Source organism: Callithrix jacchus, chromosome 1 (genome assembly GCF_049354715.1).
Source record: "Callithrix jacchus isolate 240 chromosome 1, calJac240_pri, whole genome shotgun sequence".
In the NCBI taxonomy this organism is placed as follows: Eukaryota; Metazoa; Chordata; class Mammalia; order Primates; family Cebidae; genus Callithrix; species Callithrix jacchus.
The window spans coordinates 35,771,278-35,785,708 of record NC_133502.1 but is presented as its reverse complement, the minus strand read 5'-3'; the positions used below and the strand labels follow the sequence as shown (position 1 = coordinate 35,785,708).

At 36.9% G+C, this 14,431-nt stretch overlaps 1 long non-coding RNA gene across 4 annotated transcripts in view; it reads right to left on the bottom strand.

Annotated features, from left to right (window-relative positions):
* The window catches only part of LOC103796765 (uncharacterized), a 37,904-nt gene that overhangs the window by 6,335 nt on the left and 17,138 nt on the right, over positions 1 to 14,431 (bottom strand). For 2 of the 4 annotated variants that reach the window (XR_008479672.2, XR_013522653.1), the window contains one exon: positions 217 to 1,965. This is a non-coding gene — a long non-coding RNA (uncharacterized LOC103796765). Of the gene's footprint in view, positions 1 to 216; positions 1,966 to 14,431 lie in introns of those variants that run through there. The other 2 variants (XR_004741737.3, XR_008479673.2) reach the window with 2 other exon arrangements.

The window sequence follows — 14,431 nt, the reverse complement described above, 5'->3', positions numbered from 1 at the left end:
GGACATTCTCAGTTAAAGGCAGTATAAGTTTCACTATTTTTGCTTTTGTATTTCTTGTGATAGCACAGTTGAACTGAAAAAAAAATCTTGTTTTTCACTAATACTTTTTCTGTAAATAAACTGTATATACATGTTATTGAGGGATTTTATGTATTAGAGTTCAAACAAACACTATCAGATGTATTTTAGCCATCACAAAGGAAAAAAAATCTTCAATTTTCTCATCTGTTTATTAGTAAATATAAAATCTACAAAAGTGGTCTTCAACCCCAATAAATATGAATATGCTAAATGTGAGTGAAACAATCATTTCTTAAAACATTTGTGTTTCTCACAGTGTGTAGGCATTTTCAACATAGGTTGAGAAAAATGTCAAAAACTCCTTGTACTAGTTTGCTATGGCTGTCGTAACAAAGTAACACAGATTGACCCTTAAACAAGAGAAATGTATTTCTCACAGTTCTGGAGGCTAGAAGCCCAAGATCAAGGTGTCCACAGGGTTGGCTGGGTTCTTCTGTGGCCTCTCCTTGGGTTACAGATGGTCACTTTCTCACTATGTCTTCACCTGGTCTTTCTTCTCTGGTGTATGTGCACACGTCTGTCACCTAACCTCCTTTTAAAAAATGTAAGAACATTATTCACACTGGATTAGAGCTCACCCATATGACCTTATTTCAGTTACCTCTTTAAAGGCCCTATTGCTACAGTCACATTCTAGGATACTGGGGCTTAGGGCTTCAATATATGAATTTTAGGGGCAGACACATTCAGTACATAATATTTCTTTATGTTGGTCTTATAGTTTTGACTTTTATCAAGTTTATATGCTAAAAGAAAATAAAAATAAGTACAAATTATTTTAAGAGATATGAATTATAAAATCATCCTTTCTCTAGCTATTGTTTGGAAAATTGTATATACTAAATATGATTCAGTAGTTGTTATAAGCTATATTAGCATTCCATCTGGGTAAAAGCAAATATTAATGAGGCTGATGAGATAAACTGAGCTTTCATTTCCTAAATTCTCCATAAAAATAGAATATAGAACTCTCCGATTAAAATAAATCTGGGTTTTTTCTCTTTTAGAATGGACACATTTAATAATGTTTGAAACAGGTATTTAGAATGACAATATATCATGTGTTTCATAAACGAGTAAGATAATTATATTTTCAGCATAAATATAGATTTATAAATATAATAAATCATATTTCAGCCTAAATATTAAGCATTACCAAATCAAAACTACATTGAGATACCATCTCATGCCAGTTAGAATGGCGATCATTAAAAAATCTGGAGACAACAGATGCTGGAGAGGATGTGGAGAAATAGGAACACTTTTACAGTGTTGGTGGGAGTGTAAATTAGTTCAACCATTGTGGAAGACAGTGTGGCAACTCCTCAAAGACTTAGAAATAGAAATTCCATTTGACCCAGCAATCCCATTACTGGGTATATATCCAAAGGACTATAAATAGTTCTACTATAAGGACACATACACACGAATGTTCATTGCAGCACAGTTTACAATAGCAAAGACCTGGAATACCAACCCAAATGCCCATCGATGATAGACTGGATAGGGAAATGTGGCACATATACACCATGGAATATTATGCAGCAATCAAAAACGATGGGTTCATGTCCTTTATAGGGACATGGATGAACCTGGAAACCATCATTCTCAGCAAACTGATGCAAGAACAGAAAATCAAACACCACGTGTTCTCACTCATAGACGGGTGTTGAACAATGAGAACACATGGACACAGCGAGGGGAGCATCACACACTGGGGTCTGCTGGGGGGAAATAGGGGAGGGACAGCGGGGGGGTAGGGAGTTGGGGAGAAATAGCATGAGGAGAAATGCCAGATATAGGTGCTGGGGAGGAAGGCAGCAAATCACACTGCCAGGTGTATCTATGCAACAATCTTGCATGTTCTTCAGATGTACCAAAAACCTAAAATGCAATAAAAAAAGAAAAAATATTAAGCATTACTATTAAATATTAAATATAAAATAGAATAATAAATATTGAATTATTAAAAGTACATTGTGATATTAGTGAGAACAATCCTGGAAGTGTTTTCACAGGACTAAGTTTTATTGTTGTAATTATAATAAAAGCCACTTCATTTATATGAGAAACTTTCACCTTATAACTAGTGAAAAAATAAAATGTTAGGATGAACTAGGTAGAAGGTTTGGTGTTCTTTTGTAAACAAAAAAGATTAGGATCATCGGAAGTTAATGTCATAACATTTTGGGAAAAAGGAAAGAAGGGAAATATTTGTCTATGTATTATATATGCAAATATGTGATTTGTGTCATCTATTAGAAAAAGATTTTATACCAACTTTATAAAATATGAATATCTTATCCATGGTTTTGGGTTATTACATCAGGTGAAGAGGCTCAGACAGTTGATATTTTTCCTGAAAGTAAGGGAAATATAGATAGGATAATTGAAGAAGGACATAGATATCAATTACAGCCTCATGGCCTATTCCAGAAACAAGGACTGTAGAGGCTTTGCATATTTTCTGTTTGCTTGGTATATGTATGCATTTATTTTAATATATTAGTGATTTTCTTCTTTTTCTTTCATTTAATATTTTACATACAAGTTTCTGAAGGCAACATTTACAATTTAGCCTTTAGATAACAGAGTATTTGGTGGGACTTTGAATGACAATAACCCTTAGAATAGTGTGTCCTGTCATTTTGGGAAGGTTAGAACTTCGCAAGTATGAAGGATAGCTACATCTGGTTAGATGGAAAACTTGAGTAGTTTTGTTGTTGAGTAGAAGTCTAAATGTGTGTAGAAAAGTGTATGTGGAAGCTAAGAAGCCAAAGAGTGGGCTGTACAGTTATCAGTTTATTATCTCTCAGCACCAAATGCACCATTCTTTGCCCTGTTTTATGGTACTGCCGCTGGACTCAACAGTTCCCACTTGCCTGCTAGGGGAATGTTAGACTGTGCCAGTAGGGGACACTGGTGTAACCATGCCAGGCAATAGCAGCAGGAAGACTCTTCCCTTCCAGATTCCAGTCCTTAAATAGTATTATTCAGAGCAGGAGACCAGTAGCCAGCCGTGCAGATGAGCTCTTGTAGTACCCTAAGGCCAAGATCTCTTTACCAGAAGCCACTCTGAGCAGCACTATTGTGCTCACTTCTTTTGGCAACTGTGAGTCTTTTTTTTTTTTTTTTTTTGAGACAGAGTCTCGCTCTGTCTCCCAAGCTGGAGTGCAACGGTGTGATCTCAGCTCACTGTAACCTCTGCCTCCCGCGTACCAGTGATTCTCCCACTCCAGCTTTCTGAATAGCTGTGATCACAGGCGTCCGCCACCAAACCCAGCTAATTTTTTTTTTTTTTTTTTTTTTTTTTGTAGAGACAGGGTTTTATCACGTTGGTTGGGCTGGTCTCAAACTCCTGACCTCAGGTGATCTGCCCACCTCTGCCTCCCGAAGTGCTGGGATTACAGGCGTGAGCCACCACATCTGGCCTGAAAGCCTCTTCTAGAGACTAGAATCAACTTCCACTCTGGCAACCTCATTCACCACCAGCAGGCTGTACCTTAGGATGCAGCTCCCTGTCTGAAGAATCAGAATCTCAGCCTGGTCTCAGGAGGCAGCCTTCTCTTGGCACTCAGTTCCTTTGTTGTCTGTGTTTTCACAGGCAAGAGGTTGGTAGTAGCAACAGTATCTGCTGTTTTACACCTGATACTTCTGTATTCCTTTTGCCCATGTTCACAGATTGCCACCTTGGACTAACAAGTTTTTATATTAAACTTTAGCTTTTAAATAACTGCTGTGGTCCTGTTTCCTGCCTGGACCCTGGCTCATAAACCCCATGAAAAGGAAATCACATACATTTTTTTCCCAAGTAAACTGTCTTTTGCTCATTTGATTTATTAGGATAAAAATACAGGTCCTAAATCAGATTGCATTTTGTTTTATAGTGTATAGCTTTTTCTCTAAGCTCCTGTCTCCAGCAGAAGAAGATATGCTATGAAACCTGACTTTATCTATTATGAAATACACAATAGGAACCTTGATACTTGAATTAGCATTAAGATTTATGAAATATTATTGTAAATAATTGCCAAAGTCATAATACAATAGCTGGAGTGAAAATTGATGATGGTTCATAAATTTTACTGGTCAATAAAATTTGACGCAGCAAGTTCACTAAATTTTTATACAAATGAATCAGCAGCAAGTTCACTGAATTTTCTCTTTTTAGGTCTTTTATTTTCAGAACTATAAAATGCACTGTAACTCTCAGCGGTTAGGAAAAAACGGGCATTTTTGTGTGCGGCAGATCTTTTTAGCAAAAGGATTTGTAATTGATCCATGTCTAAATGCAAGGCAAAGATTTTGGATAGCTTTTTTAAAAAGAAAAAAACCAAAAACAATTTTCACATATAACAGGGCAGAAACTGGCATTGGAATTACACTGAGCTCCCTAATCCTATTAAAACAAGCTGCAAACTCTAGCTGATTCTCTAGGGAACCAGTTGTCTAACTTCAGTGTGCACTAGAATCACCTAGTTAGCTTATCAAGTCACAGATTTCTAGTTTAAACCCTGTTTCTAATTCAGTAGAATTTTCACTCCTACCATATTTTCATGTAATGCTTGTCCAGGATCCGAACTTTAAGAACCAATGTTTTAGAGCAAGAGTTAATCTTCTCCCATTTTCACCCTTTCCTCCTATTTGATCCCAAACTGTTTGCATGTGTTATTATTTTCCTGGGATCTGTATTTTTGGTAGCACATTCTGTCTTCAATGTCTGCAACTCTTTTTCTAGTATTTTTGAAACTTGGCAATTTTTTTATTTTTCTTTTCTTAATCATCTGGCCTAAACATCTCTCATTGCTATAGGCTTTCCGCTGCCTGCTTCAATCCCCAATGTCATGTTGCACTAACTTTCATTGTAGCCCCTTAGTCAATGTCCCTCTTCTCCTTCTCTCCTCCCAACATTCCCTCTGCAAGCACACAGACACACTTTCTAATGCCAGTAATGAATGGTAGAAGCGGGATTTGGAGCGATTAGGATGTGTTGATCTTTTCAAATTAATCCATGCTGAGAACTAGAAGACCTTGAAGCATTCTTTAATAATCTGATTTAGAATCTTCCTTGGGAAATGTCTGGAATGATCTTCTTATCTCTTTTGAATGTTAGATAATCTTTATTTTATTCCTGCCCTGCATCCATCTTTCACAGCCCCTCAAGCACACCGATACACACATAAGTTCTTATTAACATCACTTTGTTTTCCTTACCCTGCTTAATCTATCCTGAAATGTTCTATTCATCTCTGAGATTCGTCTTAATTAAGCATTGCCATTTCTAAGAATCCCTCCTAGATGCCCTTGTCCCATTGGTATAGATAATATGCATCTGGCAACTGACATGGACTTTATGCAAGTTAGCAGACTTCATTTAGATTACTGATATGCTCTTTGCAACCTGTTTTTTTGTGACTTTCTACTCTTGACTAATATTAATTTCAAGATTGTTCATTAAAAGATTTTTCTTCTTTTTTTGGAAAACATGAGAATAAGTATTAAGGAGTATCCTTTCCCTGTGTCAGCACACCACTGACTCTCATTTGGGAACCATCCTGTGTTCAGGTTTTTGCCATGAGACTCAATTGTTAAAAACTGGTTTGCAACATTTCTTCCTTGTTTAGACTTGATACTTTTTTCCTGACCACCATGGTTCTGCTGCTTTTCCTCACTTCCTGTTTGTGACCTCATCTTTGCCTCTTGGCCCAGTGACTGACATGGCTCTTCTAGTACTAACTAGAGGATTATATCTGCCTGTATGTGCCCACACTGAGTAAGCCCTATTCCTGGGACCATAGTTTAGGGTGACAAATTAGTCTCACATAAATTGGCTTAAAGAATATTACCTGTCAGTACTCTAACATATATATGTTATACATTTGATTGTGTAACTTCCAGTGATATATTTTCAACAAAGAATAACAAGATATGAGAATAAAGGCGTTTTCTCAACAAGTTCCATGAGAGAATTAGGTCTTATTGCACTAATGCATCCATGATATACAAAGAATTAACTTCTATCCTATATGTCTGGAATGGTATTAGTTATATAACCATCTTGGGCTAATAGAAAAATTTGTTACCCAAATCATTTTTTATGTTGTGTAGCTCAGATGAGCAGAGAATGTGGCTTCTCGAGTACTCCAGAGGTCATGTGTTTAGGCGGTGCTACAGTCTGAAGGTTTGTGTCCCCTAAAATTCATATGTTGAACACTAATCACAAAGGTGATGATTATAAGAGGGTAGGGCTTTTAGGAAGTTGTTAATGCCTTTATAAAAGATACCTCAGAAACCTGCGTTGCCCCATCCCTCATGCAAGGACACAGAGAGAAGATGCCATCTATGACCCAGAAAGTGAGCTGGCACCTGAGTCTTGGTCTTCTCAGCCTCCAAAACTGTGAGAAATAAATTGCTGTTGCTTTTGAGTCACTCAGTCTAAGGTATCTTGTTATAGCAGCCCGAATGGATGAAGACAGTTGGTAGTAATAGTTTTGTAATTGTCCATAGGAATGTTGTGTCACATCTAAGAAAGTGCCCCATTAGAGCAGAGGAATATTTAAGCTTAAGCTTTAGGATCCCTCACTTGCATGAGCCTTTCCCAAGGCCTTGGGAGAGGTCACAGAAATGTTGAACTTGTCAGTTTTTATTTCTTGTCAAGTAGGGCTCTCCTAAGTAGGGCTCTCCCAACAAACTGTATGAGGCTTTATATGGCATCTAAACCAGTCTTAAGCAAACTATGTTATCTGGATCATCACCCCAGTTCTAGGTACAGTTTTTAAATGTCATAGACACAATCTTGCTACATGGCCCATAAAAATGATTGCCCTTATCCATGTACATTGGCACTGCAATCATTTCTCATTGGTAGTATTCAACAATGACCAGCCTGCAAACGTGTTCAAGGGGTGGCTGGCTGGGACCAACCACATGCACATGCCAGCCTTGAGAATGCATATTTGATTTCTCTCTTGAAGTTCGTCTTCCTCCCTCCCTTTTACCTTCCTTTTTTCTTTTCTTCCTTCCTTCCTGTTGTCAAATGTAACAGAAAAGGAAGAAGAGAGGAAAAGAGGGAATGAAAGAGGCAAGCAGGAAGAAAAGAAACAATTTGCTATGTATAGTATTTAAAAATTAACCTCAGTTCATTATTTAGGCAGGTGGTATCCAAAGACTCCTAGGATTGCCTTAGTTATGTGCTTTTTATTTTCACTATGTATACGTGTGTGTGTGTTTGTGTGTGTGTATACATAATACAACTATGAAGTTTTGAAAGTGAGATTACCAAAAAGTACACTCTGAATCACATTGTTTCTTTTGATATTTCCCCATTCACTCTCCCACTCACATGTAGGCTAAATCAATAACCCCTGAGCATAGAGCATCTACTTAGCATCTACTCAGTATTAGTGTGATTACTGTGCCATTTGAATTATATAATGAGAAATGTATTTCTGTAGTTTTTAACTCTCTTGAATTATATAATAGTCTTATTCTTTTTCCTCTGATCTTTACAAATTTCCTAAATTTAAGAATATAAACTTCAAAATGAAATGACAAAAATGTATGGCCGGGCGCGGTGGCTCAAGCCTGTAATCCCAGCACTTTGGGAGGCCGAGGCATGTGGATCACGAGGTCAAGAGATAGAGACCATCCTGGTCAACATGGTGAAACCGCGTCTCTACTAAAAATATGAAAAATTAGCTGGGCATGGTGGTGCGTGCCTGTAATCTCAGCTACTCAGGAGGCCGAGGCAGGAGAATTGCCTGAACCCAGGAGGCAGAGGTTGCAGTGAGCCGAGATCGCGCCATTGCACTCCAGCCTGGGTAACAAGAGTGAAACGTCATCTCAAAAAAAAAAAAGAAATGACAAAAATGTAAGCTCCTTAATGCGTCTCTCTTATATCATCGTCCATTCTCACCTTCAGACTTTATATTCCAACACAAGTGGGCTGCTCATACTTTTCTAGCCCAGTTGTTTCCTAGGGATGAGTTAACTGCATAGCAAAGGCACATCTTCTATATCCCATCCATCTATGTTCTCCACTGTATGGGGGGTTAAATTGCTAACTGGCATGCCAAGAATTGTGACTCATGAAATATTGGCAAGGGGGTTTTCAATTCTAAAAGGTGGGGGATATTTAACTATGATAAAATATTTAAACTATAACAATAAAATAAAACAAAGAAACAAATATGCTAGGATTAAATTCTTAAGTAAAACAAGTCAAATTTTGCTTGTTCTTACTTATAAGTGGGAACTAAATAATGTGTACTCATGGACATAGAGCATGGAGTAACAGATCTTAGAGATCTGGAAGGGTGGGAGACTGGAAGAGAGATGATGGGTGAGAAATTACTTAGTGGACACAATGTACATTATTCAGGTGATCATTACACTAAAAGCCCAGATTTCACCACTACGCAATAGATCGGTGTAATGGAACTGCACTTGTACCCCTTAAATTTATATAAATTTTTTTAAATATTACTTACTGTTGCATAAAGTACATATTACTTACAAAAAATATTACTTACTGTTGCATAAAGATTGAATGCTTCAAGTTTGCTTGCACTGTCAATACTACTCATTCCAGAAAAGATAGTGTATGTAAAGCTAGGAATAAACAGGTTCTAAACAAGACTCCTAGGATTGTGGCTCTTTATCTTGTTTTGGACTGACGACATTATTGGGAAATATAATCTTGACTGTCCCATAGGAAATAAGATCATCCTGCGCTATTTTTTCCCTAATGGAAAGTAAATATTTTATCTGAAGCAGAATAGAATGTCAATCTTATTTAAATGGTATGCAAAATGAATTTATTGGTTTTAGAGCACTATAGCTTATGCTCAAATAAATAGAAAAAGTACTACAAGAGAAATGACATTTAAAAGGTCACTAAAGAGAAAAGAAGATGAGTCAGACACCACCTCAGCAGAGCTGAAAATTGGGGCAATTCCCCAGAACTCTGTGTGTGGGAGATGGTGGCGGAGAATGTTACCACGAAGCTAAGAAGCCCCTAGTAACAACAGGACGGTGACTCAGGTCAGTGAGTCTTTTCAACAAGAGAGGAAGTAGCTCAGCCACTGCGAAAGAGAGACCTGAGATATGCATCTACATCCATCGTCTTCAAAGGAAAAGGTTAGACTGCTTCTCTCTTATTCTCCTTAAACAACACTCCAGTTGCCACTAATCTTCATGTTAATGCAATTCCACCTATATAAAAACTATAGTTGATTAGCTGGAATGAAGCATGAGTCTGTGATGTTTGTCCCAGCTCAAGCTGGTCTAGAACTTCATAAAGGGAAATTAATACAGCTAGATCATTTGGGGGAAGAGAAAGAGAGAGATACTAATCATGTTTAACTTTATGGTTGATAAGGTACAAACAGTTTTGCCTACTTTTCTGTTCTTTTAAAACAGATATGAAAAAAATTTTAAAAAATGAAAAAAAAACCAGATATGAAAACAAAACAAAACTAAACCCTAAACAAACTACAGAGTGTCAGATTTGCCCAGTTATAAGAGTCATAAACAGGAAACTGAGGAAAATTATTCAGTGGGATGAAGTTTGTGAATCTCAATTATTATTGTGCTTTTAGGTGTCTTGAAACTGAGAAAACTGAGCAAACATCTATTATCTCTCTTACATTGTTGGGACTCAGGACATACCATCCCAAAATATGACTGGAGGAGAAAAGAATATGCCATGCCAAAATATGCTTCTTTGGCATATTTTGAGCTGGTTATTTTGAGAATCTGCAGACACAGGAGTAGCTCTGAAAAGCTCCCCTCGTGTTAGAGAAATTTACATCTATAAAACAATCTAAGTTATCAAAAGTATTTGTATCAGGAAGAGGGCTGCTCTAAACAACTTTTATTACTTGATAGACTTCTATCTGCATAACAAGACAAACTTCATTTACCACACATTTTCCCCCATCACCCTCCCGTAACTTGGTGCCTCCTCCCACAAGAAGCCCCAGGATGCTATATAAGCTTCAATCATCTGGCCTTTCTTTGAGTCTCATGTGTTTTGTGGGGTTTCCATGCATATGCACAAAACTAAAATGGTTTTTCTTCTGTTAATCTGTCTTATGGCAAGTTAATTTATAGCCCAGCCAAAGAACCTACAAGAATGGAGGGGAGCCATTTTTCTCTCCTCTACAAAGCTGTCTGAATTATTTCTGAAGCTAAGGAATCCTGCAGCCAGAAAATTGGAAGACAAACTGAAATCTAACTGGATCATTTGGTATTGGTGAGAGCCCAGTACTAAGAAAATAATCTTATTTGGTTAGAAATAATTGTCCAGTCCATTAGAGTATCTAAGACCTTTTGTTACCTAATCTATAGATTTGACTTATATCTAAATGAAAAACATATCATTATTTTATTCCATAGCATTAAACAAGCACAGTCCTGAAGCCACTTTGAGAACTAAGAAGTCTGATCCTGTTATTACTGGTATCTTCATAGAAAGTGTTTTAGTGTATTAAGTCCTCAGATTTCTCTGAAGAAGGATGCCAACCATCTTTTCCTAACCTGACCCCAAATATTGATATCCTGGCATATACCTTTCCTTCCACAAGATATTGCATCCATAAAAAACAAAGACAAACACAGGATAAAATGAAAAATAACAAGGAAGAGCTCTTAGAAATTACAAGTATAATAGATAAATAAAACTTTTCATAGAAGAGATTAAAGTTAAGAAAATCTCCCAGAGAATCAGGAGAAAAAAACAAAAAAGCATTAGTAGAGAAAGTATAATAGATTCTAATGATCAAACTGTAAGAATGTATGAAGTAAGAGGTGTCCAGAAAAGGAGAAGAAAATTCTTGAAACTGAGGCTATGAGCCTGCAGATTAAAAGGACACTGATATCAGCAGAGTAAATTTTAAAAGATCCATACCAAGGTATACTGTCGTGAAATCTCAGAACATCAAAGATGAACAAATCTTAAAAGTGACTTTAAAATTAGTCCACATGAAAGGGAATAGAAATCCACATGGTATCAGACTTGCTAGCAGCAATTTAGCATCCTAGAGGACGCTAGAGGAAAATGAAGCCATACTTCAAATGTTTGTGAGACAATTATTTTATCCTAGAAAATTAATGGTCAAATATGAGGTTAAATAAAGACATCCCAAGACACATAATTCAAACATATAACTTTTGTAGGAAACAACTGGAGAATATATACCAACAGAAGAGAGAGTATCCATGACAGAGGACTTCAGGGTCCATAAGAAGGAAGCGATCCAATGCAGGCAGGAGGCAAAGGACAGTACCGCGTAATAGCGAAAGAACAACCGGCAAGACCACTATGTAACAAACTAGAAATCAATAACTCAAGATTGGAGTAGGAGGACCGGGAAGAGCCTCCAGGAAAAAACAGAATTGACAGATTATCTGCTATATCTGAGTACTTGAAAAATATTGATAAGTATTTGAGAGATGTGATGGAGCATGTATAAAAATGTTTTGAGAAATTGAGAAATCAGGCAGTTATTAATGCTAAGAAATGATAAAATGTGGCAATTATTATCACTAGGAAAATCAGCGTTTTATTGAAAAAATCTTGGCTCTGAAAGGTCAACATTTACTAATCATAAAAATGTCAATACTGAATATTGACATAACTAAAAATACCAAAGATGGGATATGTCTTATTCATTTCTTCATAATCAGCTTCTATTAACAAGCAAGGTTCATAATAAATGCTCAATAACAGTTTCACAAATGAATGATCTATTAAACACTGTAAAATCTTCTTTGTTTTCTGTCACTAAAAATGTTATTCCTTCTGCTTCTGAGAAGTATTGAATTAACTATCGGGAGAGTGAGAGATATAAAGAAAGTAGGGTTGGTGGTATAAGACATGTACATTTGTATTTATTATTAATCAAATATTGATAATTAAAATTGAAATTGATAAACAAGACATACCAGTATAAGCAGATTGTTTGGAAATATGGAGGCAAATACCAAAACAACCCTGTAGGAGTTGTGTCATTCAAAAGACCACCGTGGTGGTCTAAATAGTAGAAAGAAGAGCTTTACAAGCAGTATCAATTTGCAATCCAGGAAGAGATAGTCTCCGGCATGTACTAAATAAATGTGGTCTCTCTTTGAGGAGGAAAGGGCTGGTTTGTTTTTGATGCCTCACAGCGCTCATATTACACAATATAGTCAAATATATTTAGCAGGTTTGGGGGAAAAGCTATACATATCTATGAGAGGAGCCAAGCACATGTGCACCAGGTAAACATATATGTAACATACATCCCATATTGACTTTGAGTGGAGTTTTAGCATTAAAATGAAGTTTGGCTGTTTATGTCAAAAGGTGAACTATTAGACACAAAGACAGTTTGTGCTCAGCCTCTAAGCTGGCTGAAACTGGATCAAGGTTTACAGTTTCTTATTAGAAAATACTGTTTGTTAGGCCAGTCCTCTGTCCAGTCAGTGTTGTAGTGGTGTGTGTTGTAAATCGTAGTTAGGAGGGGTCTGATAGGAGCTATATGGAATTTAACAAGAATGTGGTTCTTCTTGTAGCCCTAGGAATTTAGAAATCTGCCATGCCAGAGGGCTCTGAATCGTCTACCCACAGGTAACTTTCATTTCCTTAACCTTAGAGTCCATCTTAGTTGATAAAGGGGCATTTATTTTGGCCTCTCAGATCACAGTTGAAAATACTTTCATCTGGGGAATGAGATGGAATTGGGCAAGAGATTACAGGAGTACTATAATTTCAAAATTGTTACTACATTACTTCACTAAGAGTTCTCTCTCTCTCTCTCTCTCTCTTTCTCTCTCTCTCTCAGACACACACCCCTCTGAATTAAGACTTTGAGTATACAAATGTGTCTTGACAAGAGAGAAAACCAAGAATACAGACTAATTTTTATTTTTATTGTAATTGACTTTATGGACCCCACTGACTTGTCAGATGAGAGAGTTAATTCCAGTACATTGTAAGCTCTCTGAAACAGAGCTTGTTGGCTTAAGGTTGGAATGGGACTGGGGTTAGAGATGTTGGAGTGCTTTCAGTGGAAGATCACAAGCCAAGATGCCTGAAGAGGGAAGCAGAAGCACATAACCAGACCTGCCACTAGTCCAAAGAGTGTCCCTGTGCAAATTAGGGACAAAAAAAAATTCCCTTTTTCAAGATATTTTACTGCCAGCAGCCAAATAATCATGGTCATAAATACCAAAATTCAGTGAAGACAATGGATGTGAACAGATCTCCCCAGAATCCAGCATTGCATAACCCTGCAAAACTGTATGCAATCGCCCTGCCTATAACTAAAGATGGGGATAAGACTGATGAGGGTTGTGAGGGCCCTGAAGAAAAACTTTCTCTATCTCATAATTTGCTTAAGATTATTAAAGGAGAATTTTAGGGATAGTCAGTAGATTTTTTTTTTTTTAACTTTTCCTATGGTGCTGAGGTCAATGCTAGTGATATAAGAAATATTTCCTAACCATTCTCTCCCCTAAACCAGGAGCTACAATAATGGGACAAGTGTCTTATTCATTTCTACATAATCAACTTACACTAACAAGTAAGGCTCATTAAAAATACTCGGTGACATTTTGACAAATGAATGACTGATCTATTAAACATTGTAAAATGCGCTTTGCTTTCTGTCACTGAAAATATTATTCCTTCCACCTCTGAGAAGTTAAGACCCAGGGCTCTTGTGGAAACCTGTCTGGGTTTGAGGTCAACACCATCACCTGCTAGTGATATAGCCATGAGGAAGTTACTTAACATTCCTAAGACTCAGTTTCTCATATGAAAGATAACTAAATATAATATCTACTTTATGGAGTTATTGTGATGAATAAATGAAATAATCTTTAGAAAGTATGTCAGAGATTGGCACACAGTAAGCACTCAATAAGCTTTACAGTTATTACTAAGCCAAGCAATACTCATCTTTTAAAATATTTACCATTAACAGCTGTATCAGTTGGGACTTACATTTGGTAGCTATAACAAACAACAAAAATAACATGATCTTTAACTGTTTTTATCTCAAGTAAAATAAATTTGCAGGTTAATGGGTCTGTACCCCATTGGATGGTGCCATACATATCAGAGACCCAGCCTCTTCTTATATTCCTACTGTGTAATTTATAGCATGCTTCTGTCTTCAAGGTTTTCTCATGGTCCAAGGTGGTTGCTGTAGCTCCAGCCACCATGTTTGAGTTCCAGGTAAGAAGCAAGGGAAGAGGGCAAAAGTAACAAAGAGTTTGTGCAATCTGGCTATGCTTCTCTAAGAAGGTTTTCTGGAAATTTTATGTTCCTGTGAAAAGGAGTAGTTTAGCTGATCATATTGCTACC